Source organism: Falco cherrug, chromosome 9 (genome assembly GCF_023634085.1).
Source record: "Falco cherrug isolate bFalChe1 chromosome 9, bFalChe1.pri, whole genome shotgun sequence".
Classification (NCBI taxonomy): Eukaryota; Metazoa; Chordata; class Aves; order Falconiformes; family Falconidae; genus Falco; species Falco cherrug.
In genome coordinates this window covers 5,215,312-5,221,921 of record NC_073705.1, presented here as the reverse complement: position 1 = coordinate 5,221,921, position 6,610 = coordinate 5,215,312, and positions in this window count along the sequence as shown.

Here is a 6,610-nt window from a genome sequence, read left to right as displayed (position 1 = left end):
ACAGGGTAAGTCAGGTGCCATGGCCGCAGTGCTGGCACGAGCATCGCAGTGGTACAGGGAAAACCTGCGCTGGCAAACCTGCTGAGTTCTCACTCCCCAGGGAAAAGGCAAGCACCGTCTGTGGAGTGTTTCTGTCCAGCCCAGGTGCCAGGCGTGCTCCTGCCACACGGAGGGCAGGGTGATTAGCAAGACACACAGCAAAATTACAAAATGCAATGAAATACTTAAAATCTGCCCTCCAGACTAAAGTAAATCAGACATGACTTTGACAAGGTGAAACCAAAGTGATGAAACCAATCCATTGTGCTTGGGGAATCGATCTCCCCAGCAGGGAGTTAGAGAGGCCATCGATTCACAGCCTCAGCAGTCAGGAATGTCAAGCTGCCTGATCTAAATTTCTATATGCATCACTCCAGATTAAATGATGGAGGAGCATGCTGTGTGCAGGCATCCACCTGCACGGCCTCACCAAATGGCACCAGCACCAACACACTGGGTGCAGAAAACCTTGCGAGGTGACACATGGGCAGTGCCAGTGCCTCCCCTGGCAGCCACAGGCACTCACTTGGCTCTTCTTGGGCCTCCGCAGTGCAGACCCCAAACATGCCATGGCAAGCGGTGGGGGGATGCTGCGGTGGGGCCAAGTAGATGCAGGGACTCCGAGCACCTGTGCCTACCCAAGCATGGGTAGGGTGCTGGCATTACAGTCTCACTGTGAAACCCAGTGTAGTAATTAAGATTTCATCCTTTAAAAATAAATATTTATCTGGAAACACGATCTCTAGCTGCAAGAAATCTGGGTTTGCATCAACACAAGGGGGACTCGGGCAGAGAGCCATGCCCGGACCAGGATGGGGGTCCAGCCCTGTCATGCATGACACCGCACTGGTGGGGCCAACGCCGTCGACTGCTTTGTCATTGTCGGACCCAGCGAGGCCATTAGTTTTGTCAGTGTGAGAATAAAGAGCCATCTCTGGGGAGAGATGGAAAAACTCGATCCAGCTCCCGGCAGCCCTGAGGGGGTTGTGTTTTACCATTTCTTTATGACTTACCAGCTGGAACACGAGCAGGCTTAGCCGTCGCGAGTGGCAGGAGCATTTTCTGCTTCTAGCTCCCACTGGGAGCCTGTGACAGAACATCAGGGACAGGCGCAGGAAACTGGGAAGCTGGAGAACAGATTGAGGGACGGAGGGAGGGAAGGTGGTGGCGTTCCGTGGTACCAAATCTGAAACACTTCTGGCACGCGCTGTCCCATCCCACTCCCTCCCTCCCACCAGGCTGGGGCTGCGCTGTGCCTCCGGACCCTGCTGGGACAGGCGCTGCAGAGAAAGGAAGAGTTACTGAGAAAGGCCAAGAATCCGCCTGGCAGTGCCCTGCCGTGCTTAGGGGGCTGTAACTGGTCAAGGGTAGGGGCTTTTAACTGGCCTTGGGCCATCCCGGTAAGGGATGGCGAACCACTCCTGGTACCCAGTTGGGATGGCTCCTTTTAGGTCATGGATGCAAATGTATATGCAAATAAATCCTGGTCCCGTAAAACCCCCAGAACTCATCAGAATAAATATACTTTGCCTCAGCTATTTTTTCCATCCACTGAAGGAGTAAATTACTCTTTTTCAATAGTTATGACGTATTTAACTATTTCAGTATAATAACTCAACAGTAATACAGATGATGAGCTAATACACAACAGTAGTTAAAAGTGGCTGTGACCCCTGTCTCTGCTGATAACAGAACTGCAGTCATCGCCAGACCTCCTCCAAGTCACCAAACCTTTTATTTATTTCTGTCACTTTTGCTGCTTTAATACACAGGTGTGACGCATCTCTGAAAACACCTGTATGTGCAGAGTTGCCCAGCCCTGGCCAGGTGCCACATCCCAGGCTGGTGCCACCCTGCATCAGGGTTAGCCTGGTGGCTTTCCCCAGGGCAGGGCAGGTTTATGGGGTTCCGTGGGGCTGGGCATCAGCTGGGTCCCAGCCCTGCCTCCAGGCTCAGCCCTGCAGGAGGCTCTGCAGAAGTGGCTGGAGAGTCCTTTTAGGACTCCAAGGGAACGTCCTTTTTGGGCCCTTTCCTAGAAAAGCCAGGGTGGGATGGGCGATCAGGAGCCTGCAGGCAGCTGCCTGAAGGGGGGCTGTAAAGCTGTTCATGGAGTCTGCAGCCCTTGGAGGGGAAACTGCATGTGATGGACGGGAAAGCAGGCTGGTATCAGTCAAATAATCCCTCTCATTAGTCTTCTGTAAAGCAGGAGATAAGGCAGTGAAAGGGACAGCTGCTCCTTCGGCTGTGCAGTGGGTGGGGGTTTCCTGCAGCAGATTTGTCAGTGCCAGAGGACTTTCCCATGGGAGGCGTCCCCACAGACGCCACAGGTACGGCTGTGTTGAGGGCCACACTCCGTCACCCTGCCCTGGAGCCCCAACAAGCAGCATGAGCCCAGCGCTGTGCCAGCGGCCTGCCACTCACCCCTCCACCCCGGGGACACCAGGCACCCAGAGCCCACCCCAGGGAGAGGCTCAGGGTGCCTGGCCCCCACGGGCAGTGCCTGCTCCGGCTCCGGCTCCTGAGCACATGATGTCCAGCAGCTCGGCTGCCCATGAGCCAGAGTCGCCCCCCGACCCAGCACTGCCTGGTGATCCCCCACGCCACCCCTGCCGCCGCTGAGCGAGGGGGCACAAAAGTCACAGTTGCTTTTTTTGTTAATGTAGGTTTTCATGCATTGCTTCCATTCTGGGATACACAAATGTCTTTCTTAAAAGTGCTTTTCAAGAGACACCATCAAGCAAGGGTCGATGCTCACAGCACCGACAGGTGCCCTAGCCAGTGGCAATGCACACACATGGGCACGATCTGGCCGCTTTCAAAATGGCATCCTTGAAACTGCTCACGGATCATTTTTAACATCCCTTAGAAGTTGTGCACAGCAGTGCCTGCCAGCACAGCGCAAAGGGAAGTCACAAGTACGGTGTGAAACCAGAGCAAACAGCACTAATACAGGACTAGAAAAAATGCAAACTTTATATAGTTAAAGAGTTACCAGTTTGATAGGAGCTTCTATATCATTTGCTTCTTTTTAAACTCACAAAATCCGTGTGCGGTTATTTATAGCAAATCCAAGCAAAACATACACTGCAAACACACCCGAAAAAAGGGCATAATCTCAGTACGTGGTAATTGTTTACACAAAATAAACCATCACTGCTGATGTTTGGCATTAGTATACATCTTTGTCAACAGTGTTTTAGTAATGTCCTGAATTACTATAATTGCAATTAGGAGATGTAAAACACCACCCAGCAACCACACCAACTCCAGCTTCCCACTCCCTCACATCACAAGATTCTTGTATTACATGAAAGCTAGTTTCAAAATTTCGTGTTTGTAGTTACGGATTAAATAATATTAAACAGTATTACACTTGAAAGATTTGTTTCCAAGTAGCAAATGGATTCCCCATATTATTCTTTACTGTAAGTAGTTGTTGTTATATCTTATTCATCTGGAAAATAATTTCAAACAGCCATGAAAATAGCGGATTTCTCTCTGTTAAAATGATAGTCAGAGCCTGGGCCGCTGACATATAGTAACATGATTCACTTGGACAGTTACTGACTGCACATCCAATTCATTTCTTCTCTAGAGCACCAAGTTATTATCTGAAATGCACAAGGTGTCTGGGGGTAACATATGATCAGCCAGGGACGCTTTTGACGGCTTGAAGAGCAATCAATAAAAATTGTCTCCAGCAGTTTTGTAGAGTATGGAAGTTGGTGGTGAAATGAAGTGATGGAGATTAACTAGTGGAAGTCAATGCCCTGGTGCTGTGAACCCTGTTTTTTAATTAAAGATCCAAAGCTTCTTTTCACTTGAATAGGGTTTTTTTTCCCCCCACACCAAATTCAGTGCTGAAGGATAACTTCCCTCTACCCTGCGTGTGCACAAGTGCGCGTGCACCATGTAATAGCTGCTGCTGCCTCTGTCTGCCCTGGGTGTCCGTGTCCCTCCGCAGCCTGACAGGGACATTTGCATTAGCTGGTGGCGCTGGCTTGGCTCGGCCCTGAGCAGCCCTGAGCAGCCCTATTCCCTGCCGCTGCTCACCGGCGAGGGCGACGCTTTGCCATCATGGGCAGTCACAGTTGCTCACTCTTGGGAAATGCATTTTAAGGATAATCTTGATGGTCATACTGACCAAATTAATACTCTTGCTCCCAGCTCCTTAACCCAGCTACGCCCTTTACTGACGGCTGCTAGTTCATCCACAACAAAACGGACCTGTAAGCTACTAGTGTTATATGATAATAATTTAATTTAGGACTCATATTTATGAGCCTGCATGCACTTTCACTGAGGTTAATGCAAGTTTTTCATTTAACATTAGTAGTGTGGGACTGGGTTCTGTTCTCCCTGCAAAGAATGACATTTGGTTTGTGACTAAGCATGTTGTGCAAAGGCTGCTGGGTCTTTATTGCTTATATGCACAGCAAGGGGGTGTTTGTATGGCTGAAATGGGTTGTGGCAATGTCAGTGGAGGCACCTGTCCGCTCCCAGCGAGCCAGGGACAGCCACAACCTGCCAGCCCTTGGGAAATCCATTTGCCATTTTAGCATTGCTTAGCGCAGTGGTTTTTAAAACACTCTGTTAATTTTCTTCCATTAAGCACAGTACAAAGCTGTATGTTTTGATGGTGACATAGTAATAAACACTTAAGGATTTGTTTACAGAGAAATAGTTATTGTTTGCTGAATAGTTTTAATGGAAAACAGCAAAGCTCCCTGCTGGGGTTTAGTACAGGACCGCTATGGATGCAGGGTGGGCAGTCCCGAAGCAGCACGCTCTTTGCTTCTCATGTACCAATTACTTAAGTGCAGAAAAGGTTTTTGTAACAGCTCCAGTGCCCAAATATCAGATGATTGCATGCTTTAACGTAAATCTTTCCTCCCGTCTATTCAAGTGTCTTTCCTATCAGTGTCACATTTAATATCTGGATTTCTGTGGATGGCATCTTTCAAGTTCGCCTGGCGAGGCTGTGCTTCTACGAATGGTATGTATGCATGGCAGCTCCCGCAACAGATGCTACTTTAAACGATCCCTTCCCAGCAGGGTGAGGACTAAACCATGTCCAGCAGAAGCCCTGAGGTCTAGCCCCCGTGAGCCGTGACTGGCCCGGCTCCTGCAGCAGGCACCAGCCCACAGAGCCTGTGGACTTTGGCAGCTATGGGTCTGTAGCAGAGCCACAGGCTGGCTGGTGCCCGCTGCCCTATTTGGCAGCAAGCAGGGAGTATGCTCCTGGCTCCCAAGGCCGGGGGTGGGGAGTGCCCCCCAGCCTGAGCTGCTGCCAGCTGCGCCCAGTGGGGCAGGTAGACCCAGCCCTTCTGCCCCCCCATCTCTGCACGGGTGCTGGCACAGTTTGACCCAGTGCTGGGCTGCCTGCTCCTGGTGTCAGCCCGCCTGCCTGCACAGTGCCATAGCGCATTATCCCCAGGTAACTGCTGGGGTTTTGGACTGTTACAGAATTCCAGCCCTTTGGCCCAGAAAAGATGTTTACAGACACTGTATAAAGTAAATGGCAAAAGAGGAAAGGTGAATTACGGTTTGAATGTAGCAGCTCACAGAGGCAAACCATGCAGACCAGGTGCATGTGCCACTCCTCTTGTGCCAAAACCCTAATGGGGACGAAAAAGTCATCAAGAAACTGCGCTTACGGAAACCTGCTGGTTCCAACGAAAAGTGAACGGGAGCCCGGGCTGCCCCTGTGGACCACGAAGCCTGTGGGACTATTCTTCTGCACTCCCCTAAATACCATCCCGATGACCACAGAGCCTGCCTGCTCTGCACACCCACCCACGGCCAAAGCACCCTCAGCTTTGGTCCAGAGACACCAGAGGACGTCTTGCATCAGAGCATCCAAACATCCTCCTCACTGAGACAACGGACCACATGACTGCAGTGACTTGTCTACCAAACAGAACCAGGGGCTTGCCCCAGGCAGGCAGCTAGCCCCTGAGCCCCGGCTTCCCCTGCCCTGCAGCCTGGGAGGAAAGTGGAAAATAAATAGTTTTTGGAGATGAAATTAAAAGAAAGAAATCGTTTTAGCCATGTGCTCAACATAAACATTATCAGGGCCACTTGTGGCCGGCAGCAGCATCCGCATGGGCCAGGCCCTGGCCGGAGCTGCCCAGGCGCTGCAGCACGAACACGCGGCAGCAAGCGGAGCCAAACCCGGCTCGAGCAAAGGAGCCAGGGGCTGCAGAGCTGCCTCGGCTGGAGCAGGGGGTCGGCTGCTGACTCTGCCGAAGGATTTACAGGCCCACGTGCTGGCAGCAAGCCCAGCAAGGGGCAGGGGGTGGCGAGGAGGACGTGCAGCCCCTCCTGTGGCATCCCAGCCCTGCCCAGCCCTGCTGCTGTGCCATGCAGCATTAACCCCCCATCTCACATGCTTACTGTAATCCACCAGTAAGGGCTGGCGGCACGGGCTTGAACTATACCGCTTGCTTTAATAAGAAATGTATAAAAATAATAAAAATGGAAACTCATGGATATTATTTGTCAAGTGTGTGCCTAGCAACTCCCTGTTATTTCACATATCGTTCTAGTGGGAACATAAGTAAAACACATT